This window comes from Oryctolagus cuniculus, chromosome 4 (genome assembly GCF_051225735.1).
Source record: "Oryctolagus cuniculus isolate XC-2025 breed Fujian yellow rabbit chromosome 4, ASM5122573v1, whole genome shotgun sequence".
NCBI lineage: Eukaryota > Metazoa > Chordata > Mammalia > Lagomorpha > Leporidae > Oryctolagus > Oryctolagus cuniculus.
Window position 1 is genome coordinate 60,143,164 of NC_142870.1, and position 26,722 is coordinate 60,169,885.

Consider the following 26,722-nt stretch of genomic DNA (forward strand, 5'->3'; position numbering starts at 1 on the left):
GATCTTAGCAGTTCTTCCTCAGCTGTGGCATTGCCTGTGTATACAAAGGCTGTTGATTTTTGTGCATTGATTTTATATCCTGCTACTTTGCCAAACTCTTCTATGAGTTCCAATAGTCTCTTAATAGAGTTCTTTGGATCCCCTAAATAAAGAATCATATCATCTGTAAAGATGGATATTTTGACTTCTTCCTTCCCTATTTGTGTCCCATTAGTTTCTTTTTCTTGCCTAATGGCTCTGGCTAAAACTTCAGTACTATATTGAATAGCAATGGTGAGAGTGGGCATCTCTGTCTGGTACCAGATCAAAAAGAGTTAATTTTATAAACACACAAAATTAGTATTATCAGACAATATCAGTTTGTATGTATATAACTGTGCTCTCAAAATGAATAACACAACACATATTTCCTATCTCTTGGACTCCAGCATAAACACCACAGATGATGTCTTCTCAGCCTCCATAACTGTGTGAACCAGTTCCTCCAATAAATCATGTATCTATCTACCTATTATCCATCTATACATGTATTTATTATTCTACTTTTCAAGGTATCTACTGACCTATTGACTTTGTTTCTGGAGACCTCTAAGGTGAGGTTCAAACTAATGAGAATAATTTCAATTATACATTGTCTAAATTATAGAATATCAGTATCCTTTCATCACAGACTATGGTCCTTTGATAATTCTTATTGACTCTTCCAATTTTACAGGAAAGGAAAAAAAAGAAAATTTTGTAAGTCCTTAGAAGTATCTTCAAAGATTTAGTGGTAAGATTAGACACATAAACCTAATTGAGCCTTACTAGACACTATAGATTTCTGTTTTCCATTCTCTCCATGTTCTCTTATAATTCATTTCAATTTGGTAAGTGTTTATTGAACACCCATTCTCAGTGTTTTCAGACAGTGCTAGGAGATATGAGTGTTGAAAAGGAATAAATGGAACAGTTTCTACCCTAGAGAAACTTAGGTTATCAGAAGAACATACAAAATTTTTAATAGAAAATTCATACAGTAAATGATTAAGGACACAGTGAAAAACATAAAAAATTACATTGGAATAGAACAACTCCTAGACAACATAGGTCTTGGACCAAAGCTTGAAACAAAAACTGAAAATCTAGGCAGATGAAACAGCATTAACCATGACATGGAAAAAAGACTAAATATTAGATTACTGTTGAAAGTTAGGAACTATAGACCAGGAGGATTGGAGAATTGATAGCAAGAGATGAGCATCAACAGTGATCATTTAACAGTAAATAGAAGAATAATGCTACAGAATGGTCAGAAGGGGAAGTATAAAAGTTTTCCTAGATAAGAAAGAGTGTGTAATTTATATATTCCTTGTCATCACATAAATTCTTATACTATAACCTGAGACTCTGTTTTGTTTTCACATCTAGGTGTGTCAGCAGAAATTGCAAAGAGAAATTTTATTTCCACACTGACTGGAAGAGTGAGTCAGAAACCCTGGGAAGCTCTGAGGGCAAAGCATGTTTTACTTTTGCTTGAAAACATTAGCAGTTATTAAAATAATTCTCTTCATTTCATCTGTTATACAATAGACAGGAAATGCACAGAAGAAAAACACATATACTCATGATCCATTAGTCCTTGCACAGCTGGTGAGAAATGAAACCCTGCTATATTTATATGAACTTCACTCCAGACCCTCTAATTCTCTCTGGAGAATTCGTAGGCAACCAGCTTTTCATATCCATAACTTACTACAGCTCCTTTTAAGAATATTTATTTTATGACTCAATAGATAATACATATATTTTGTATTAAACTCTCAGCTTCTTTTCCTTCAATAATTAAATGAGTACACACTATATGCTAGATGTTCTTAAAAGTGCTAGAAAAACAGTGATAAAAACAAACTAAAGTCCCAGAAATTTTATCACATATATTACAGTAAAACAGTACAGCAACAAACAAGTGAGTGAAAAGTAGATATGGTGATTTCAGCTTGTAGACATTGCTAAAACAGAAAAACACAGAGTGATATGACAGAAGGTGAGGGGACAAGGAAAAGACCTCTTTTGAACAGGGTGCTCAGGGAACTGACCCCTCAGGAAGGAACCTGGAGTTTAGCCTGAAGGATGTAAATAAGCAAGAGACAGAGGAGGAGTCAGAGGGAGAGCATTCTAAGAAAACGGCAGCATAGACTGCTTATGCAGCAGTCCTAACAAAGCTTTGAGGAGCCTGGTATGTGGAAGGAACAGAACTGGGGCAATTAAGCAGGGCTGCAAAAAAGTAAGAGGAAGTATGAATGGCATGATCTTGGAAGTGGAGAAGGTATTCTTTTGTGTAGAATTTGGTGGGATTCTCTTAGGTAAGAGAACTGAGGAAAAAGCAGTGGGACAGATAAGAGGATGAGAAATATGGGAGAAAAGGGGAACATCTTCCTCATGCAAAAGTATAAACATCTCCCAAAGACTTTTACTCTGGTGTTTTTTAGTTTGCCAGTTTCCTAATTAGGGAATTTTATTTTAATTAGCTATTTTGAGTTGCAAAAGGCTAAAGTCAAAATGAATACAAATTTTGTTTTCCTTTTGCCTTGGACTTTTTCTAAGACTACATACACAAAGGAATCTAGTAGGAAAGTTTCCAAATCATTACTCAGCTAAATAAAATGAGTGTTTATTAACCATTTACTGCATATTTCACTCATCTTAGCACTGCAGATTGATAAAAGCAGACAAAGGCATGGCTTCTACTTTCATGGAATTTATAATTTATTTGAAAGATTCTTTATAAATGCGAAAATCAGACAGCAATGCTATATCTAAATCAATAGAAGATATAAGAGCACAAATCATGTGCTTAATTTTTTGTTTTAGAAAAGTTATAAAATGATGTAAAATCTGTGAGCCAGATTTACCTGAATGTAGTGTACAAAGTAGTTGAGGCAAAAACCAATTGCAAATGAAGGGAGCTGGATTTCTATAAGGAATAACATTCACAAAGTTTGATTTCAGTATGAGGTTTCCAGTGGAGAGTAAAGACAAGAAACAATGGCTGAAGGTTTACCCTGGGGAATGGAAAAGATTGAAAATAATTAATCGGCCGCGGGCAGGCGCCGTGGCTCAATAGGCTAATCCTCCGCCTTGTGGCGCTGGCACACCGGGTTCTAGTCCTGGTCGGGGTGCCAGATTCTGTCCCAGTTGCCCCTCTTCCAGGCCAGCTCTCTGCTGTGGCCCGGGAGTGCAGTGGAGGATGGCCCAAGTGCTTGGGCCCTGCACCCCATGGGAGACCAGGATAAGCTTCTGGCTTCAGATCAGCGTGGTGCGCTGGCTGCAGCATGCCGGCTGCAGCTGCCATTGGAGGGTGAACCAATGGCAAAAGGAAGACCTTTCTTTCTGTCTCTCTCTCTCTCACTGTCCACTCTGCCTGTCAAAAAAAAAAAAAAAAAAAACCTTTAAAAAAAAGAAAATAATTAATCAAAGGAGAATAATTAACAGAAGCTCTGTTCAACAAGACTGGGAAATTTGTATCCAGTAGTCAACAAAAAGCTAATAGACTTTAAATTAATGGCCATAAAAGTGGGATTGTTTTTCCTTGATAGAACACAATAAATTTAAGAAATATATGTTTCCAGTTGATAAATACATTAAATATTCACCTTAAAGTCCTCACAGTAACTTTCTGAGGCCGTTAACTCCAATAACATTAAGAAAACTAGGGCATAAGGGTTTGTGTAGCTTGCCCATTGTCTTAACAATCTCTTATTAAAAACAAAGAAAGCTATAAATTACCTCTCATCATCCCAGCTTTTGACATTATCAAATATTAGACATTGCAGCCATTCTTTGAGCAAACGTGTTAAAGCAAAAAGGGACCAGACACACAGACCAAGGAGAAGGATGTAGCACCTGTGAGATGGGGACCTGCACCTCACAGCTAACAGTGAAGACGAGGAGGAAGGTGTAAGTAAGGGATCATGTAAGCTGTAATTCATCAAGCTTTTGGGGAATCTGCATACACCAACCAAAAAAGAATAACAAATGTGTTCATTTAGGAAGCTCAGAGGATAACAGTATAGTTGGTGCAAATATGGAAATTGGAGAGAAGGCTGTAACTAGTGGTGAAAAAATTGGGGGCTCCGGACAGAGTTTAAGAAGTTTCAAGAACATCACTGGGAAGCTAATCACAGGTAACTGTGAAGTAAAGACCAATTTAGAGATGACTGTGTTGTGAAGTGTAGCTCGATAAGCCGTCACCTGCAATGCTGGTGTCCCATATGGGCACGGGTTTGAGTCCTGGCAGCTCCACTTCCAACCCAGATCCCTGCTAATGCACCTAGGAAAGCACAGAAGATGCCCCAAGTCTTTTGCCCCCCTTCACCCATGTGGGAGACCTGGATGAAGTTTTTGACTCCAGGCTTCTGGCTGGCCCAGTCCTGAATGTTGCATCCATTTGGGAAGTGAACCAGTGGATGGAAGATTATGGAAGATTTCTCTCTGTCTCTCTCTCTCTCTCTTTCTCTGTCTCTTTCTTTCTGCCTTTCAAATAAATAAATCTAAAAAAAAAAAACATTTAAAGCTTCAAGCTACATAGTTTTGAAGTCAAAGTAACTTTTCCATCATTGTCTTCCTTGGCTTTAAATTTCACAGCACAGAGTATGATCAAGAAGGGATCCTGCTCTAACGTCAGCACTGTAGCAGTTGTGTCTAAGAGTAGGCCTTCTCAGAAGTGATGGGATCAAGCTCCACAGTTACCATGACATTTTTTTTTCCAAAGTGAGCTTGTCATCTGCTCTCTCAGATTAATAGTACTGCTGTTTACAAAAAGAATCTATCTGGCTCCCCTATGACTGCAATTAGATGACGTTACCACAGCAGAATGAGGAGTAGGAATGAGTGATGAAGGAAGAAAGAATTGGAAAAATTTACCAGATTAAAGGTGAAATAATTAATACACTAATTCTTAATTGATCCATTAATTCAACTGATTCTTTTTCAAAAAAAATATTTAAAAGGCAGAGTTACAGAGCAAGAGAGAGAAAGAAAAAGAGAGAGAATGCATGTAGTGGCTTAACCGGCTATGTGATGATGCTGGCCTCTTCAGATTTGAGTCTTTATTGTTTCATCTTTGTTTTCTTGGAAATTAACTCCATGAGACCCTCCATTTCACTTTGATTTGAAAGCTATATTATCACAATAATATGCATCAGGCAATCAGTCACTTACTAAATTCTCTTATTTGTCTGTCTCAGAATCCTCATGACATTAGATGCTAATTGGTACTGCACAGCAGTTAAATTGCTGCTTAGGACAGCCATATCACACATCAGAGTGACTAGTTTAAATTCTACCTACTCTGCTTCTGATCCAGCTACCCGCTTATCTGTGTCCTGGGAGGCAATGGATGGTGGCTCAAGTACTTGAGTCCCTGCCATCTACTTGGAAGACCCAGATTGATTTCCAGACCCTTGGCTTCAAACTGGCCCAGCCCTGGTTGTTGTGGGTATTTGAGAAGCCTGCAGTAATGCAAAATTGGGGACCAAGAACTAGTTTATGAGATTTTATTTAAGGTATATATTTATGTAAGAGACACAGTAGAATCTTCCTCCATATGTGATATAGTCACAAGCTACCAGCTTGCCTAACAAACAATACTACATCACTTCTGTACACTGGGAATTAAATCTACAAACACATGGGCACATATATTGTCTTTTAAGCTATGCAGCCAGAGGAAATAGTTAACTATGTTCTTCAGTTCTCAAATGACTTCATTTTTATTTTTTGTCTTTGATTTTCTGTTTTTCCTTTCCTCTTTTGTTTTTTTTTTTTTCCTGATCATTTTATAAAAGAATGTTTGAAAACTTTTAGGTATTCACAAACCCTTATTTGATCTTTCTATTAGCTCCATAGATAGGCAACAATCAAAGTGAAATTGTGAAAAAATTAGGGTATTATTTTGAACCTGAAGAACCTACTAATTATACAGTTTTGTAAAACATGTTCAAAACACAAGTGCCTCCTTTTGTACTGACTTGCCATTAGTTTGGCATTTCCTTTCCGAAACAGCATTTGGGTTTGTCAAAATGGTTGTAATTTTAAGTCATAAATGGTTTATTTGCCTTTTCATAAAATGTTTACAAAGACCTAGTCAATAGACTTTTCTGAAATACAGAACATATTTTCTAAAGCATAATATTCCTTAATCTCTAGGGGCAATCTTTTGTATGACAAAATCATGAAGTTGTTACATGGCTTAAACTAAATGATACAATAACATCAGAATCCTCTCCACCTTAAGGAAACTGAAAGCAACTTGGTCTTCAGGATGACTGACAGCTTACGAGCATCCAGATGAAATTTAGGATACAAAACCTCCCGTCTTATATTCAAAGTCCATGTAAGAGGAGCTCACATTCAGGTTAGTTAAGTCTTCTTTGATGGAAAGGTAACTTTGTTACAGTAGAATACTGTAGAATATGTGTGGGGGGGTAAGTTGTGTTAATGGTGATGGCATCTGCTACATAATGCACATTCACTTTTTACTGTTGTTGTTGGGTTGTCAAGCAACGCTAACAGATGCACTCATATTAACTCCATTTTCTAACTGAGCTGCTTCACTTGGTGGGGACAGTATCAAGAAAGCTCCCCACAAAATTGAAGAAAAAAAAAAGGAGAGAAGGATAATAGGGGGAAAAAGAGAGGGACTAAGGAAGTGTGATTAACTTCTTAGGATTATACCTGTGAAACACATGAAATCTATTCTCTTTGTATTAATAAACATCTTTTAATAAAGTTCTGGATTGGATCAGGTAATCAGATTTGTCCAATATGTTCTGGACGTTAGGCTAACCTCCTAGGCAATTGCTTTATACTGAAATCTTCCTTGGTAAAATTCCAATACTGTGAATTGGGAGGTACATAGACCAATTCATGAAACTGATCATTGTGCTTTCCAGATGAATGTTGGAGTTACCAGTTCTCTCATTGCACAATGCAGTCCTTGTCTTTTAAGGTCTATATTTAACCTTTATTTATGAATGCAAGCTTGAATGGGTAAAATATTCTGGGATGACAGTTATTTTTTCTTTTAGGACTTCAACTACATCTCTCCATTCTCCCCTGACTTGTAGGGTTTCTGTGGAGAAATCTCCCATCAATCTGATGAGCTATCCTTTATAGGTGTTTTGGAATTTCTCTCTTGTAAATTTTAGAATATGATCTTTTTGTTTTTATTTTGAAAGTTTGACTATAATGTGTAGTGGTGAGGATCTTTTCTGATAATGTCCACTAGGGCTTCTATGTGTCGCTGTATTTTATGCCCAGATATTTCTCCAAATTGGAATAATATCTGTTATTATTACACTGAGTATATTTTCTTAGCCATTTTTTTCTATGCCTTCATAAACTCCTAAGACTCATTTATTTGTATCTATTATTATTTTTATTTTTATTTTTATTTTTTTTTGTGAGGCACAGAAAATCTTTATTGCCACAGGAAGCAAGTGCACTCGTCCCTATTATTATTATTATTATTATTATTATTATCATTGAAGGCTTTATTCTCTAGAAACAAGCTTCTGGGGCTTGGTGAAGTGTCTAAGGCTGACATTTGAGTACCAAAGGTGTTTTCTAGATGGGGTCACAGAGCTCTGGCCACCATCTGTGGGTGGTATCAGAGTCCAAAATACACCCAACGTGGTTGTGGTAGAGAGCCTCTGACTATATTCTGTGTGGGGAGAAGATGTGCAGACTAGTGTGTTCATAGTCCCAGCCCTTCTCTGTGCCAGGGTGTACTAGCTGATTCACAGCATAGAGTGAGTTCATGGTACCAATGCACCTCACCTACGCAGTCACACACAGAATAATTCAGAGCACTGACCCACTCTGCAGTGTGTCCCCCTAATCCCTAGATGGTCTCCAGCCCCAGCATGCAGGTTCTGTCTCTGTAGTCAGATTGAGTGGGTGTACTGGGACATAGCCACAATCAATGACCCACTGTGCTCCATGCGCTAAACTCAGAATGCCCTCATGATGTGCAGAGGGTTGGCTCTCTACTCTGCCATTTGCCCTGTCCCCATCTCCAAAAGCCTCCAGCTATAGCAGGGATGACTGTTGTTCCCTTAGTGAAAATAAAGTTCAAATTGTCAGGGTAGAGTTACTAGTAGGAAGAGTATGTTTCCCAATTCTGATGTCATGGGCCTCCTAATTTGAAAAGCCCTATGGGGCTTTTTGTGCCAGTGGCCCTGCCCCATTGTGCACCATGCAGTGAAGAATGCTGTGTGGAGCTGGGCTGTAAAGATGGCCTGTGGGGCTGCCATCTCCCTGTTGTGGCCTGCTGGATCTTCAGATCTCAGTCTGCCCTGACACAATTCAGGAATGCCTTTCTGGACTAAGAGGATTATATTACACTCTTACAGGTAGACCTACTGTTCCATATTGCTGTCTGGGGCTGCAGTGTTTTCTTACCTTTTTCTCCAACAAGATGGCATCCGCAAGAGTAAGATGATGTCTGCCAATGCCAGCAATTGCAGTAATACATCTGTCTTCTATGTCTGTTGGTTTCTGGTGTTTCTGTGTTGTTCTGTCAATACTTTATTGCCTTTATTATGTCTAGTGAAGGTAGCTTGGTGTTTGAACAGCTGTTACAGTTGCTGACTTTGTGGAGCTTCTTACACAGCCAGCATATTCCATCATTCTCAAGATAGTTGTGCTAAAGTCTTTCTCTAGTTAGATAGGCCATCATATCTGTTTGAGGACAGTTCTACCGTTATGTACTTTTCTTTTTCTTTTTGCATTACTGACATGTTGAATACGGGATATTTGAACCTAATAATGTAGTAACTTCAGATCCCCATTTATACCCCACATTCTCCAAGTTTTCTCTTTCTTTGTTAATATTTTTGTTAGCTTATTTCTTTTTTTGTTGCATGCTGTTCTTATACAAAGATCAATCTATGGTGTAAGCATAAGGTTGTCTCATGTCTTTTCTGAGCCTGTGTTTTTTTTTTCAGGACATGTGCAGGTGTTGTTACTTTAAATTCACCAGAATAGACCTGAACGTGTGGAAAAATGACTTGCTCTGGGAATTTACACACAGCTTCCTGTTATAAGGTTGAAGGTGATACTTGAAGGGGGTTGAAGGTGAGATTTGGCTGTCTGCTACTGTGATAAAACTTGAAATTGACTGATATTAACCAGAATATAATTCAAGAATTTCTATCAAAATGGCAATCCTTCAATATACTCCTGAATTCAAAAATAGTTACATCTACAGTGTAACTGTTAGAAAGGTGGGGAGAAAGAGTCCTGGTGCTTCCTACTCCACTATCTTCCAAGAATCATTGTCTCAGCTACTTTTTTTGGAGAGGAACTTGGCCCAAAGAAATTATTTGTAAATATATATGAATAGCGTCCCATCATTTGACTGGTTGGTCAGAGAACTGAAGACGTAAGAATGAAAGTCTGATAATAGAATGAGCAGTAATGACATCTACAGAGACTATATACCAAATACCATATTATACAGAAATAACTTACCAGAAAGAGTGATGAAATGGACTGTAGGTGAGATGATACCTAGATAATAATATCCTGCAATTACAGTATAGCATCTTTTAAAAGGCATAACCCAATGGAAGCATAACCCTCTTTCTTTCATACAAATGCATGGAGTGATAAATTCTTTATTGGTAATAGAAATAACATATTTTCTTCCAATGTTTATATATTTGTACATATTTACTTAAGTATGAAGAACAAATAGAACAGAGATATATGAAGATATTAATGCCATTTGTCTCTGACAAGGGGGAATGAAGAAGGTAAGATGAAACAATTCTTAAAAGCACACACACACATATATATATATAAATTTATATCACAAATTACTGTTACCATAGATAAGTGAATGAAATATAAAATTGAAAAATATTAGTTCTTCAAGGACAGAGAACTGATAATTAAAAGCAATATTATCATTTTCTTTCAATTATTTCAATCATCAATTTCTGATTCTAGCCTAGGATTCTTTTCACTGTATCATATTGTGATTACCATGAATATATGTGTGGTTTATAATGATATTTGAATAAAATAAATAAGAAAATGTTATATTCTGGTGATAGATGTGTGATAAAGGAGGTTTAAAAATATTTATTTTGACTTTAGTTGAAAGGGAGAGACAAAGAACTAGTGAAAAATGGGACAAAGATCTTCCATCTATTAGTTCATTACCTAAATGCCCTCACAAGCCAAAGCTAGGGCAGGGCCAGTTCTATCCAGGTGTCCCATGTAGGTGACAGGGACTCAAGTACCGGAGCCATTACTTGGTGCCACCAAGAGGCATCTTTAACAAGATGCTGTCTTAGAAGCAGATGAGCTGGGATTTGAACCCAGCATCCCCAGTGGCGTCTTAACCACTTCACCACTCACCAACGGCTTAAAGAGAATCCTATGAGTTATAAGTAGAGTTATATATATAAATATATATTCATTTTTTCATTCATCTGCTTTTCCTTTTAAAGGTACATATGGGGTAATAGTTACATTCAACTTTCAGAGGATCTGAAAGTAAAAATGAGATCACCATGTAGATTTCAAACAAAAACATCCTGCCCTTTTTATCACACCCTAGACTAGTCAGGATAATAATTCATAATGATTACCTCTTATTGAGAACTTGTTGAGTATCTGTTAAGTCATCCACTAGACATATGTAAGTCCATGGTTCTTCCGATGTTAAATTAAGCTACATTTTGCCTTGAATTTTCCTTATCTGTTGATGAAGGTGACGCTTTCCTATTTGATGCCTCATAAGAGATATGTATAATTGTAGAAGGTATAAATAGCCTGCACACTTCAGTGATATTTTTTGTTTCACAAGTCAAAATTAAGGAAGATGTAGATGATTTTCAGGAAGACTATGAATCAGGTAATTTGTGGTGGACATGCCACATAATGTTAATTCTTCTCATGTTTTTCCCCTTCTTCCATAGCATTGGTTCTACTGTTAGTTCTAAACATTTCTTCCTATAAAATTGACTCTGTTTCCTATCTTCTTTGCAAGCCATATTTGGACATTTGAGTAAATTCTGTCTAAGATAATAGAAGTGTATGGTATACCAAATTTAGATATTTTTGTTAAAGAATCTTGGGTGTATCATTATCTCTATTCCTTTTTCTCTTTTTTCTTCCTGGATGTAGTGGTGTTAGCTGAAGTCAGTACAGATACCTGGGAATGTGAGTTGATATTTATAATTGTTGGCATGCATGGTAGAATAAATTAGTAGAAAGATTTTGTGTTGCAGATATATTCTATTACTATGACATTTGCATGAGCTAGTGCTATATTTTATTTAGTCACTATGTTTTGGGTTTTTGTTACAGCTTAAGTCTATTCCTAAATGGTGCTCTATGGATCGGAAAATTAATGTCATCAAAATGTTAAGACTACCAAAAGCAATTTACAGATTTAATGTGATACCAATCAAAATACCAAAGGCATTCTTCTCAGATATAGAAAACATGATGCTAAAATCCATATGGAAACACAGGGACCCCCAAATAGCTAAAGCAAGCTTATACAACAAAAGCAAACTGGAAGCATCACAATAACTGATTTCAAGACATATTACAGGACATTTATAATCAAAACAGCCTGATACTCACAAAAACAACAACAATAAAACAGATGTTTAGACCAATGGAACAGAAATACTCCAGAAATCAACCCATACATCTACAATCAATTAATCTTTGTCAAAAGAGCTAGAATCAATCCCTGGAAGAAGAACAGTCTCTTAACTAAATGGTTCTGGGAAAACTGGATTTCTACATACAGAAGTGTGATCAAGACCCTTTCCTTACACCTTCTACAAAAATCCACTCAAAATTAATCAACAATCTAAATCCATAATCTGATACCATCAAATTACTAGAGGAGAACTAGAGGCAAACTCTGCAAGACATTGGCACAGGCAAAGACGTCTTGGGAAAGACCTCAAAAGCACAGGCAGTTAAAGCAAAAATAGAAAAATGAGATTACATCAAGCTAAGAAACTTCTGTACTACAAAAGAAACACTGAAAAAAGTGAAGAGGCAACTGACAGAATGGGAAAAATATTTGCAAACTATGCAACTGATAAAGGATTAATATCCAGAGTCTATAAAGAGATCAAGAAACTCAACAACAACAAAACAAAAAATCCATGAAAAACTGTGCAGGATCAGTAGCCATCAGGGAAATGCAAAACAAAACAACAATGAGGTTTCGCCTCACCCCAGTTAGAATGGCTTTCATACAGAAATCAAAAAAAAAAAAAAAAAAAAATTGCTGATGAGAATGTGGGGAAAAAAATCCCTGATCCACTGTTGGTGGGAATGCAAACTAGTTCAGCCATTGTGGAAAACAGTAGGGAGATTCCTCAGAAATTTGAAAATAGATTTACTAAATGACCAAGACATCCCACTCCATGGAATTTACCCAAAAGAAATGAAGTAAGCATATGAAAGATTTTTCTGTACCCCTGTGTTTACTGTAGCTCAATTCACAATAGTTAAGACATGGAGTAAATCTAGATGTCCATCAGCTGATGAATGGATTAAAAAAGTGGTATATGTACACTAAGAAGCATTATTAAGCCATAAGAAGGAATGAAATCATATTTTTTGCAACAAAATAAGTGCAATTAGAAACCATTATAATTAGTGAAATAATCCAGTCCCCAAAAGACAAATTCCATATGTTTTCCCTGATATTTGGTAACTATAGAATGCAAAAAATTTATGTATAATTATTTGCATTGCCATCTGCATAAAATTATTCCTGAGAATAAAGTATTGTAAAGAAATGGCTTAAGGCTTAAATGAACTTAATTATTATCATGTGACCACACAGGAAATATGTAGATGTTACATCGTCATTAGTTCTTTATCATTGAAAGAAATCATGAGTGACCAATTGGCAAAACTGTATATCAGTAAAATCGTCATTTTCCCATTCAATTATTGTTTGTAGCCACTTTCCATATTGCCACTAAACTAGGGTCTCTTTGCTTTTTACTTGTTAAACATCTTATTGGTGAATTATTAAGCCTTTTAACTTGACTGTAAATTCAAAATATGTTATCTCAAAAACTAAAAAAAAAGAGTCTGAAGGAGGCAGGGAGGTATTGGAGGAAGGGAATATTACTATGTTCTTAGACATGTGTCTTTAAATCATAGTGAATCTTTTAAAATTAATTAAAATTTAAATAAAAATAAAACATAAAAATGGTCAAAGTACAAGGTGGGAAATACAGATTCTAATTTAAAATAAGGAAGATTGGAAGGGTCGTTCCTCATTTCTCCTCTGTGCTTCTACATCCATGAATTTTATATAATGAGGATGTAGTAATACAGGGGAGAAGGTATGTTATTTCTATTACCAATGAAGAATTTATCACTCCATGTATGTGTATGAAAGAAAGAGATTATTTTCATTATTCATAGTAGTGTATTATAGTCATCCCAAACATTGAATCAATGAATACTGAATCAAAGTTCTAGACCAAACAGCAAATTAGTTTCTAGTAAGCCTTTAGCTACACAATGTTCATTAATTAGTTAGCAAATAATCTTGCTTTAAGTATGTTTCTCCTTAAAGACTCCTTATTTAATCTATAAGCTATTTCTTAACATTATACCCTCAGCCAATAGCAATATAATTCATTCCTGAAGAAAGATTTTCAGCACAGACATTTTCTCCATAAGGTACATCACAGCTTTCTTGCTCTTAGGAACACAAGGCTATACTTTAGCAAAATGCTTGGGAGTCATTTTAAACCACACATTGCCACAAAAATAACACAAAATGTCCCCAAAATGTAACAATAAGTAGGCCACAAAAAGGACAGTAGTTTGCAGTATGAGAGTTGAGACAGAAAGTCAGAAGCACTGTCCTATTCAATCATGAGCATGTGCTTTTGCAATTCAATTTTTTTTAATATTAAGCCCATGCACATGTCCACAGATAACTGTGAGAATGCTTCAAGCATTGATTTAAGGGTTACAAATAAATATTGGTGAGTAGACAAATTTGCACATTCAAAATATGCAAATATTCATACATAGTACATAAAAATATTCACACATGATTAAAACAAGCAGTGTAATGTTTTATAGTAGTTATGTAAGAGAATATTTAACTATAATTGAATGATGTTTGAACTATGCCAGTTCTCTTTTTGAACATTTATTTTTATTCCAGCTATTTTACTATTATAAGCAGCACTTCAATAAATATTCATGTATATTTATCCTCAAAATATTCACATTCATAAAAATTTATAAATGTGACATTGCTGCATTAATGATAAATGTTATTTTTATTTAAATATGCAATTCATTAAAAATTTTCTCTCCCAAATGCTGTAGCAATTGATTCTCTAACTGGAAATATATAAAAGCACCAATTTAGGGAATAATTATTCAAGCTAGTTTCTTTGTAAAAACTAAAAGCATATCAACTTCATAGAATTGTAATAAATACATGACTAATGTGTATTTAATATATATTTATGTGCTGCCTGTCTACACTCAAAATTTCATCTACGAGTATTCTCTTAACACAGTGAATCAGGGGCAAGCACTGTAGTGCAGCTGGTTCAGCCACCACTTGTGACAACTGCATCCCTTGTCTTACTTCCAGTTCAAATTCCAGCCACTCTACCTCTGATCCTGCTTCCTGCAAATGTGCCTCAGAGAGTATGGAAGGTGGCCCAAGTGCTTGGGCCTTTACCACCCTTGTAGGAGAAATAGATGGAGTTCATGGCTCCAGGCTCCTGGCTTCAGCCTACCCAGCCCTGGTTCTTGTGGCCATTTGGGGAATGAAACAGTATATGGGAGGTCTCTCTCTCTCTCTCTCTCTCTCTCTCTCTCTCTCTCTTTTTCTTTATCTTCATGTATCTGTCACTCTTCATTTTAAGTAAATAATAAATATACATATTTAGAAAAATAATGAATCCATATTTAGCTACTTTTCTAAGGGGTCTTCAGATTACTTACATTTGTTATTACTATAACTTTGTGGATTATTTCTATGAGAAGGGTAACTAACGTTTCCGATATGTATTTTGTTAGATTATTCTATTACTTCCTTAACAGTTTTTAAATGATTTATTTATTTGAAACTCAGAGATACAGAGAGAGAGAGAGAGAGAGAGAGAGAGAGAGACAGGTCTTCCATCCACTGGTTCACTCCCCAGTTGGCCACAAGGGCCAGTGTTGGGCGGATCCAAAGCCAGGATCCAGAAGCTTCTTTCAGGTCTCCACGTGGGTACAGGGGCCCAAGGACTTGTGTCATCTTCTACTGCTTTCCCAGGCCATAGCAGAGAGCTGGATTGGAAGAGGAGTATCGGGGACTAGAACTGGCGCCCATATGGGATGCCAGCACTGCGAGGCGGTGGCTTCACCTGCTACACCACATTGCTGGCCCCCATTTACTTAACATTATAAGATTTTATTTTTTCTGGAAACAATTATAATAGATAAATAATGACCAAACATGTTTTATAATATTTGCATATATTTGCATTCCTCTATATTGGACATTCATAATTTTACCACACTTTAATCATATTATCCTATATTACACATTAAATATTTTTCCAATATTATTTTCAGTAAACCTTATTACTGCATGACTTTTGTACAATAAACTGAACATATTTAAAGTGCACAACCTAATCAAGTTCAACAGTTACACACTTCTTTAAAATCCTTACCAAATTCTAAGCAAAGAACACTTATTTTTCCTAAATCAATTATCTCGCATCCTTGTACAGTCATTTCTTTCTTCTAATCAGAACCTCAGGAGAAAAAAATATAATTTTTGTCACTGTAGATCAGTTGAAATTTTATAGAATTTCATGAAAATAGAGTTACATAATGTGAACTCATATCTTTAGCTTCTTGCACTGAGATACCACTTTTGATATGCATACATTTTGCTTGTCTGCCTGATACTTTTTTACTGATAAGTGACCTTCCTGTTGATGGATATACTACAATTCTGGCTTTGTTACACAGTGATAGATATTTGAATGCTTTCCACTTTGGGAGTATTTTGAATAAAGCTGTTATGAAATTTAACTACAAGTCTTTGCATGTTCAGATGCATTCACTGTGAAATTGAAGAATTATGTGGTAAGTCTATTTTTGACTTCACCAGCAAACTACCAGATAGTTTCCAAAGTGTTTTTGTCATTTCCCATTCCCACCATTCCAGTTTCTCCATAACCTCACAACACTATTGTTAGCATTTCATGATAAAACTGTTAATATATAAATAATGGCATGAGTATTTTTGTGGTTCTAACTTGCATTTTTAAGGATTAATGATACTGAAGACATTTCATGTACTTTTTGACAATTTATAAATTTTCTTTTGTGAACTGTTTATTGAAATTTTTGCCCACTTTTTATTAGATTACTTTCTTTGCCAAATAAATGTAATAGGAATAGTTTCTCCTCTTCTTGTGACATGCTTTTTATTTTACAATGGATTAATGTGAAACAAATTTTTCATAGTTTTATAAATATCAAATTTATCATTATATCTTTTATAGTTTGTGCTTTTTGTTTCCTTTATTGAAAATAACTATTTTTCTATTTTTTAACAGGAAGTTCAATAGTTTTAACATTTATATTTAGGTATGGACTCCTATTCAGGTTAATTTTTCTGAGTGGTATGAATTAAGACAGGGTTCATTTTCTATTATTTAAGCACTATTTTAAAAAAAGCACAATAACATTTGCTCATTGAATTCTCTTTGTCAAAAATCAATTTACCACAAATATATGTCTATTTCTAGACATTAAACTGTTTAATTTTCTTTTTTTGTTTTTTATTTTTTTTAACTATTATTTAATGAATATAAATTTCCAAAGTATAGCTTATGGATTACAATGGCTCCCCCCCCCCCCATAACGTCCCTCAGGCTTTCCATGCCTGAAATACTCTCATGGGCTTTTCAGCCGGATCCGCATGCCTTAAGGGCTGATTCTGAGGCCAGAGTGCTGTTTAGGACATCTGCCATTCTATGGGTCTGCTGTGTATCTCGCTTCCCATGATGGATCATTCTCTCCCTTTTTTATTCTATCAGTTATTATTAACAGACACTAGTCTTGTTTATGTGATCCCTTTGGTTCTTAGTCCTATCATTATGATCAATTGTGAACAGAAATTGATCACTGGGACTAGTGAGATGGAATTGGTACATGCCACCTTGATGGGATTCAATTGGAATCCCCTGGTATGTTTCTAACTCTACTGTTTGAGGTAAGTCAGCTTGAGCATGTCCCGAATTGCACATCTCTTCCCTCTCTGATTCCCACTCTTATATTTAACAGTGATCACTTTTCAGTTAAGTTTCAGCATTTAAAAAGAATTGTGTATTGATTAGAGTATTCAACCAAAAGTATTAAGTAGAACAAACAAAAAAAATACAAATACTTGATACTAACATATCAAGTTGCTCATCAACAGTCAGGGTGAGGGCTGATCAAGTCACCATTTCTCATAGTGTTCATTTCACTTTAACAGGTTTCCTTTTTGGTGCATGATCCAACATGGGAAGTGAGATACACAGCAGACCCATAGAATGGCAGATGTCCTAAACAGCACTCTGGCCTCAGAATCAGCCCTTAAGGCATGCGGATCCGGCTGAAAAGCTCATGAGAGTATTACAGGCATGGAAAGCCAAGACACTCTGGGGGGAAAAACAAACAAACAAACAAACAAACAAAAACAAAAAACAAACAAACAAACAAAAAACCTAAATGAAAGATCTCCGCGAGTGAGATCCCAGTGGAAAGAATGGGTCATCAAAGAAGGAGGTACCTTTCTCTGAAGGGAGGAGAGAACTTCCACTTTGACCATGGCCTTGTCTAAATATGATCAGAGTCAGTGAACTCAGGGGCTTCCATAGTCTAGGGAGCTCATGACAAGAGCCTATGGTGATTACTGATGCCATAAACAAGAGTGTCAATTTGTTAAGTCAACAACAGGAGTCACTGTGCACTTACTCCTCATGTAGGATCTTTGTCCTTAGTGTGCTGTACTTTGAGATTTAATGCTATAACCAGTACTCAAACAGTATTTTTCACTTTATGTTTCTATGTGGGAGCAAACTGTTGAAATCTTCACTTAATGTTTGCTAAACTGATCTTCTGTATATAAAGAGAATCGAAAATGAATCTTGATGTGAATGGAAGGGGAGAGGGAGTGGGAAAGGGGAGGGTTGCGGGTGGGAGGGACGTTATGGGGGGGGAGCCATTGTAATCCATAAGCTGTACTTTGGAAATTTATATTCATTAAATAAAAGTTTAAAAAAAAAGAAATTCTGGAAAGCAAAAAAAAAAAAAAAATGTAATGTAAGCTACAAATTTCCATCAACTTATTGGATCAAGTTGGAAAATCTTTGCAATTTCCAGCTTGCCAAACATTTGTAACTTAAACAGACATTGGTATGCCCAAGTAATTTTATGTATTCATTTTTTATATTTCTGGATTTTATTACAAATGTTTAAAGATTTTTGCATATATGTTTTCAAGGTATATTATTTTTTTAAACTTTTATTTAGTAAATTCATTTCCAAAGCACAGTTTATGGATTACAATGGCTTTTTCCCCCCATAACTTCCCTCCCACCCACACCCCTGCTATTTCCCACTCCCTCTCCCATTCCATTCACATAAAGATTCATTTTCTTTTTTTTTTTTTAACAGGCAGAATGGATAGTGAGAGAGAGACAGAGTAAGGTCTTCCTTTTTGCTGTTGGTTCACCCTCCAGTGGCCACCACAGCTGGCACGCTGTGGCCGGCGCATGGCCCTGATCTGATGGCAGGAGCCAGGTGCTTCTCCTGGTCTCCCATGGGGTGCAGGGCCCAAGCACTTGAGCCAACCTCCACTGCCTTCCCGGGCCACAGCAGAGAGCTGGCCTGGAAGGGGCAACCAGGAAAGAATCTGGCGCCCTCACCAGGACTAGAACCCAGTGTGCTGGCGCCACTAGGTGGAGGGTTAGCCTATTGAGCTGCAGCAATGGCCAAGATTCATTTTCAATTATCTTTATATACAGAAGATCTATGTAGTATATATTAGGTAAAGATTTCATTAGTTTGCACCCACACAGAACATAAAGTCTAAAATACTGTTTCAGTACTGGTTATAGCATTAATTCACATTGAGCAACACATTAAGGACAGATCCCACATGAGGAGTAAGTACACAGTGACTCCTATGTTGACTTAACAATTTGACACTCTTGTTTATGGCATCAGTAATCTCCCTGAGCTCTAATCTTGAGTTTACAAGTCCTCTTGAGTTCGCTGACTTCGATCTTATTTAGACAAGGTCATAGTCAAAGTGGAAGTTCTCTCCTCCCTTCAGAGAAAGGTACCTCCTTCTTTGATGGCCCATTCTTTCTACTCACAGAGACTTTTCATTTAGGTACTCTTTTTTTCCCAGAGTGTCTTGGCTTTCCATGCCTAAAATACTCTCATGGGTTCTTCAGCCAGATCCGAATGCCTTAAGGGCTGATTCTGAGGCCAGAGGGCTATTTAGGACATCTGCCATTCTATGAGTCTGATGTGTATCCCGCATCCCATGATGGATCGTTCTCTCCGTTTTTGATTCTAAGAGTTAGTATTCACAGACACTAGTCCTGTTTGTGTGATCCCTTTGACTCTTAGACCTATCAGTGTGATCAATTGTGAACTGAAATTGATCACTTGGACTAGTGAGATGGCATTGGTACATGCAATCTTGATGGGATTGTATTGGAATGCCCTGGCACGATTCCAACTCCACCATTTGGGGCAAGTCCAATTGAGTATGTCCCGAAATGTACATCTCCTGCCTCTCTTATTCCCACTCATATTTAACAGGGATCACTTTTCAGTTAAATTTCAACACCTAAGAAAATGTGTGTTAATTACAGAGTTCAATGAATAGTATTAACTAGAACAAAAAAAAATACTAAAAGGGATAAAGCATTAAGTTGTTCATAGACGGTCAGGATAGGGACGGATCAAGTCACTGTTTCTCATAGTGTCCATTTCACTTCAGCAGGTTTCCTTTTTTGTGGTTGGTTAGTTGTCACCGATCAGGGATAACATATGATATCTGTCCCTTTGGGACTGGCTTAATTCACTCAGCATGATGTTTTCCAGATTCCCCCATCTTGTTGCAAATGACCGGATTTCATTGTTTTTGACTGCTGCATAGTATTCTATAGAGTACATGTCCCATAATTTCTTTATCCAGTCTACTGTTGATGGGCATTTGGTTGATTCCAGGTCTTAGGTATTGTGAATTGAGCTGCAATAAACATTAATGTGCAGACAGCTTGTTTGTTTGCCAATTTAATTTCCTTTGAGTAAATTCCAAGGAGTGGGATGGCTGGGTTGTATGGTAGGGTTATATTCAGGTTTCTGAGCAATCTCTAGACTGACTTCCATAGTGACTTTATAGTTTGCATTCCCACCAACAGTGTATTAGTGTCCCATTTTCCCCACATCCTCTCCAGCATCTGTTGTTGGTAGATTTCTGAATGTGAGCCTTTCTAAGTGGGGTGAGGTAAAACCTCATTATGGTTTTGATTTGCATTTCCCTGATGGCTAGTGATCTTGAACATTTTTTCATGTGTCTGTTGGCCATTCAATTTTCCTCTTTTGAAAAATGTCTATTGAGGTCCTTGGCCCATCTCTTAAGTGGGTTGTTTGTTTTGATGTTTTGGAGTTTCTTGATCTCTTTGCAGATTCTGGTTATCAACCCTTTATCTGTTGCATAGTTTGAAAATATTTTTTCCCATTCTGTCAGTCGCCTCTTCTTCTCAATTTGATGCAATCCCAAATGTTAATTTTGGCTTTGACTACCTATGCTACAGGGGGCTTTTCCAAGAAGTCTTTGCCAGTACCTATATCTTCCAGGGTTTCTCCAATGTTCTCTTATACTTTTATTGTGTCAGGTCATAGATTTAAGTCTTTAATCCGCATTCAGTGGATTTTTGTGTAAGGTGAAAGGTAGGGGTCTTGCTTCATGATTCTGCCCGTGGAAATCCAATTTTCCCAGCACCATTTCTTGAATAGACTGTCCTTACTCCAGGGATTGGTTTTTGATCCTTGATCAAATATAAGTTGGCTGTAGATGTTTGGATTGATTTCTCGTGTTTCTATTCTGTTCCACTGGTCTATCCGTCCGTTTCTGTACCAGTACCATGCTGTTTTGATTACAACTGCCCTGTAGTATGTCCTGAAATCTGGTATTGTGGTGCCTCTGGCTTTGTTTTTGTTGTACAAGATTGCTTTAGCTATTTGAGGTCTCCTGTGTCTCCATATGAATTTCAGCATCCTTTTTTCCAGATCTGAGAAGAATGTCTTCAGTATTTTGATTGGTATTGCATTGAATCTGTAAATTGCTTTTGGGAGAACGGACATTTTGATGATATTGACTCTTCCAATCCATGAGCATGGAAGATTTTTCCATTTCTTGGTATCCTCTTCTATTTCTTTCTTTAAGGTTTTGTAATTCTCATCGTAGAGATCTTTAACATCCTTGGTTAAGTTTATTCCAAGGTATTTGATTGTTTTGTAGCTATTGTGAATGGGATTGATCTTAGAAGTTCTTCCTCAGCCGTGGAATTGCCTGTGTATATAAAGGCTGTTGATTTTTGTGCATTGATTTTATACCCTGCTACTTTCCTAGTTCCAATAGTCTCTTAGTAGAGTATTTGGATCCCCTAAATAAGAATCATATCATCTGCAAACAGGGATAGTTTGAGTTCTTCCTTCCCAATTTGTATCCCTTTAATTTCTTTTTCTTGCCTAATAGCTCTGGCTAGAACCTCCAGAACTATATTGAATAGCAGTGATGAGAATGGGCATAACTGTCTGGTACCAGATCTCAATGGAAATGCTTCCAACTTTTCCCCATTCAATAGGATGTTGGCTGTGGTTTTTTCATAGATTGCTTTGATTGTATTGAGGATTGTTCCTTCCATACCCAGTTTGCTTAGAGTTTTCGTCATGAAAGGGTGTTGTATTTTATCAAATGCTTTCTCTGCATCCATTGAGATAATCATATGGTTTTTCTTCTGCAGTCTGTTAATGTGGTGTATCACATTGATTGTTTTGCGCACATTGAACCATCCCTGCATACCTGGGATAAATCCCACTTGGTCTGGGTGGATGATCTTTCTGATGTGTTGTTGCATTCTATTGGCGAGAATTTTATTGAGAGTTTTTGCATCTATGTTCATCAGGGATATTGGTCTGTAATTCTCGTTCAATGCTGCATCTTTTTCTGGCTTAGGAATTAAGGTGATGCTGGCTTCATAAAAAGAATTTGGGAATATTCCCTCTTTTTCAATTCTTCTGAATAGTTTGAAAAGGATTGGAGTTAGTTTTTCTTTAAATGTCTGGTAGAATTCAGCAGTGAATCCTTCTGGTCCTGGGCTTTTCTTTGTTGGGAGGGCCTTTATTACTGTTCAATTTCTGAATCAGTTATGGATCTGTTTAGGTTTTCTTTGTCTTCCTGGTTCAATTTAGGTAGATTACATGTGTCCAGGAATCTATCCATTTCGGATAGATTTCCCTGTTTGCTGGCCTACAAGTCCTTGTAGTAATTTCTGATGATTCTTTTTATTTCTGTGGTGTCTGTTGTTACATTTCCTTTTTCATCTCTGATTTTATTGATTTGGGTCTTTTCTCTTCTTTTTTTTTTGTTAGTTGGGCCAAGGGGTGTCATTTTGTTTATATTTTCATAAAACCAGCTCCTCATTTGGCTGATTTTTTGTAATTTTTTTGATTCAATTAAATTGTTTTCTTCTCTGATTTTAATTATTTCTCTTCTCCTACTAGATTTGGGTCTGGTTTGCTGCAGATTTTCTAGATCCTTGAGATGGATTGAAAGCTCATTCATTTGGTGCCTTTCCAATTTCTTGATGTAGGCACCTATTGCTATAAACTTTCCTCTTTTTTTTTTTTTTTTGACAGGCAGAGTGGACAGTGAGAGAGAGAGACAGAGAGAAAGGTCTTCCTTTGCCGTTGGTTCACCCTCTAATGGCCGCCGTGGCCGGCACGCTGCGGCCAGCGCACCGCGCTGATCCAATGGCAGGAGCCAGGAGCCAGGTGCTTTGCCTGGTCTCCCATGGGGTGCAGGGCCCAAGCACTTGGGCCATCCTCCACTGCACTCCCAGGCCACAGCAGAGAGCTGGCCTGGAAGAGGGGCAACCAGGACTAGAACCCGGTGTGCTGGCACCGCTAGGTGGAGGCTTAGCCTAGTGAGCCGCATCGCTGGCCAACTTTCCTCTTAACACTGCTTTTGCTGTATCCCATAAGCTTTGGTATATTGTGTTGTTATCCTCATTTACTTCCAAAAAGTTTTTGATTTCTCTTTTGATTTCTTCTATGACCCAGTGTTCATTCAGGAGCATGTTGTTCAATCTCTATGTGATTGCATATGCTCTAGGTATTCCTCAGTTGCTAATTTCCAACTTCATTCCCATATGGTCTGAGAAGTTGAATCATTTGATTCTAATTCTTTTGAATTTGCTGAGACTGGCTTTATGGCCTAGTATGTGGTCAATCCTAGAGAAGGTTCCATGTACTGCTGAGAAGAATGTAAGATCTTTAGCTGTAGGATTGAAAGTTCTGTATATATCTGTTAGATCCATTTGGGCTATAGTGTCATTTAAATCTACTATATCCTTGTTGATCTTCTGTCCAGTTGATCTGTCTATTTCTGAGGGTGGAGTATTGAAGTCCCCCAGTACTATTGTATTGGGGTCTAAGTCTCCCTTTAAGTCCCTTAACATATCTTTTAAATAGACTGGTGCCCTGTAGTTAGGTGCATATACATTTATAATAGTTACATCTTCCTGTTGAATTGAACCCTTAATCATTATACAGTGCCCCTCTTTGTCTCTCTTAACAGTTTTTGTGGTAAAGTTTATTTCGTCTGATATTAATATGGCTACACCTGCTTTTTTTTGGTTTCTGTTAGCATGGTATATCTTTTTCCAGCCTTTCACAGTCAATCTGTATGCATTTTTGTTGGAAAGATGTGTTTCTTACAAGCAGCCAATAGATGGGTTTTGTGCCTTAACCCAATCAGCCTATCTGTGTCTTTTAACTGGACAGTTGAGGCCATTAATGTTCAATGTGACTATTGATAAGCAGTAACTTTGCCCTGCCTTTTGCCAAAGATATTTTCTAACATATGCTTTGAACTTCCTGTGATCTTTTGCTGTGAGGTTTCCTTCATTTACCTTCTTTCATATTGATGACCGTGTTTCTGTGTTTCTGTGTGCAACACATCTTTAAGCATCTTTTGCAGGGCTGGACGAGTGGTGACAAATTCTTTCAATTTCTGTTTGCTGTGAAAGGTCTTTATTTCACCTTCATTCACAAATGAGAGCTTTGCAGGATATAATATTCTGGGCTGGCAGTTGTTCTCTCTTAATACCTAGGCTATGTCTCGCCATTCCCTTCTAGCCTGTAGGGTTTCTGATGAGAAGTCTGCTGTGAGTCTAATTACGTTTCTCTCTTGCACATTTTAGAATCTTTTCTTTGTGTTTCACTGTGGTGAGTTTAATTACAACGTGTCGTGGTGAGGATCTCCTTTGGTCATGTTTCTAGGGGTTCTATGAGCTTCCTGTACTAGGATGTCTCTGTCCTTCTCCAAACCCAGGAAATTTTCTGCTAGTATCTCACTAAAAAGCCTTCTAATCCTTTCTCCCTCTCCATGCCTTCAGGAACTCCTAGAACCCGAATGTTGTTTTTTTAATAGTATTATGTAGATTCCCAACAATATTTTTTAGATTTCTAATTTCCTCTTCTTTTCTTTGGTTTGACTGTATACTTTCCTGTGCTCTGTCTTCTAACTCAGATAATCTGTCTTCTGCTTCACTGACTCTGTTTTTAAGGCTCTCTAATGTGTTTGTCATTTGATCTATTGAGTTCTTCATTTAATTTTGATTTCTCTTCACTATCACACTTTCCTGTTCTATTTGTTTCTGCATTTCATTTGATTCCTCCTGAAGATTTCATTTTCATGAGAGATTTTCTATCCTGTCAAATAAGGATTTATATAGCTCAAGCATTTGTTTTTGAAAACTTCTAAATATTCTTATAAATTTTTTGAAATCAGAATCTTGCATTTCTTCCATCTCATTATCTTCATAATCTTGCCTTGGGGTGTCTTGTTCATTTTGGGGCATCATAATGTCTTCCTCGTTCTTGTTTCCTCGGTTTCTGCATTTGTTGCTTGGTATTGTGGAGATATTCTTTGGATTCTCCTTCCCTCGCTGTGGTGTTTTTTCTTGTTATGCTATGACTGTATTAAGTGGACTGTCTGTTTTTGATGGAGCCTTAGAGGCTTGAGATGGGTGTGGCCCGAGAGCTCAGTTTGGTTCCTCAGGGTTAAGGGTGTGCCAAAGGTGACACTGACAGGTTAGGCGTGGTAAATCTCTCTCTCTCTCTCTTTTTTTTTTCAGAAGGGAAGTAATTCCGCAGAGTTGAGCAGAATTGAAGGTAGTCAGCTTCTGATCTCTGGCTCCTGTGGGTATAACATTCACCTGCAGTTTTCCAAGGATCACGCAGGGAATCTGTTCTGCCCTTAGTGTGGGCTCAAATTCTCCTGCAGTCTCTCACTGGGTTGCCAAGGTTACTGAACTGTAGTGTCTCTGGAGAGTACTCATGTGAACTCCATGAGTTCTCTCACCCACCAGATGGTGAGAGAACTTTTTTCACAGTCCCAGTTCATTAGCTCCACACATTCTCTAGGTCCTAATCTCCTGTTATGTCACCCCCCACCCCCAGAGTCAGGTTTTTCTGCCTGGCTGTGGGTGGGCACAGCCCTGAGGTTGCACAGCTTTTATGTATGACCAAAATGGCGCCTGCACTTAGTCTGGCTCACCCTTGAGAGGTGAGCAGAGAGAGAGAAACTCGTGTTTATACTGGTCCCCCCCTTTTTTTTCCTCTCTCCTATAGTTAGCCTGGTGAACTTTCCCCAATGGGGTTTCAAGCCTCATTCCCTCTAGGCTCCTCCTTCTGCTTTCCCGCCAGTGTCTCAGGCTATTGAGGTTCAGCTCACCTTGCATTCCAGCACTGATGCCTGGATTCTGCTGCTGGTGTCCCGAGCCAAGGGCTGCCACGCCCTCCATATAGGTCCACCGTGAATCACTAGTTCCGGAAGAGTTTCCTCTGCTGTTTCTTCCCCAACTCTTCCTTGAACCTGCAGTATCTCCACTTTTATTAAACTGTCTCTTCCCGGACTATCAGTGTGCTCCCTTCCTATACCACAAGTTATATTATTTTATAATTCTCTGTTCTTAAAATATCTTTGGATTTGGTATTGGATAATATAGTTCTCATATAATAAATTGGAATATACCTATTCCTCTGTTCTTTGAAATAATTTATGTAGATTTGCTCTCTTTTTTTCTGAGCCTTTTTTCACAATTTACTGGCTCTGGATTCAGTTTGACCCAGACAGCTCTGGCCAATGCAGCCTCTGGAGAATGAACGAGTGGATACAAGATCTCTTCTTCCAGGAGAATCTCTGGGTGTGAGATCCAGTTGCAGAGACATTTTAATTATGAATAAACAGATTTAGTCATTAAAGATGTTCAATTTTTTTCCATTGTCAGCTTTGTAATTTATACTTTTCATGTAATTTTCCTAGGTCAACTAAGTTGTTTGATGC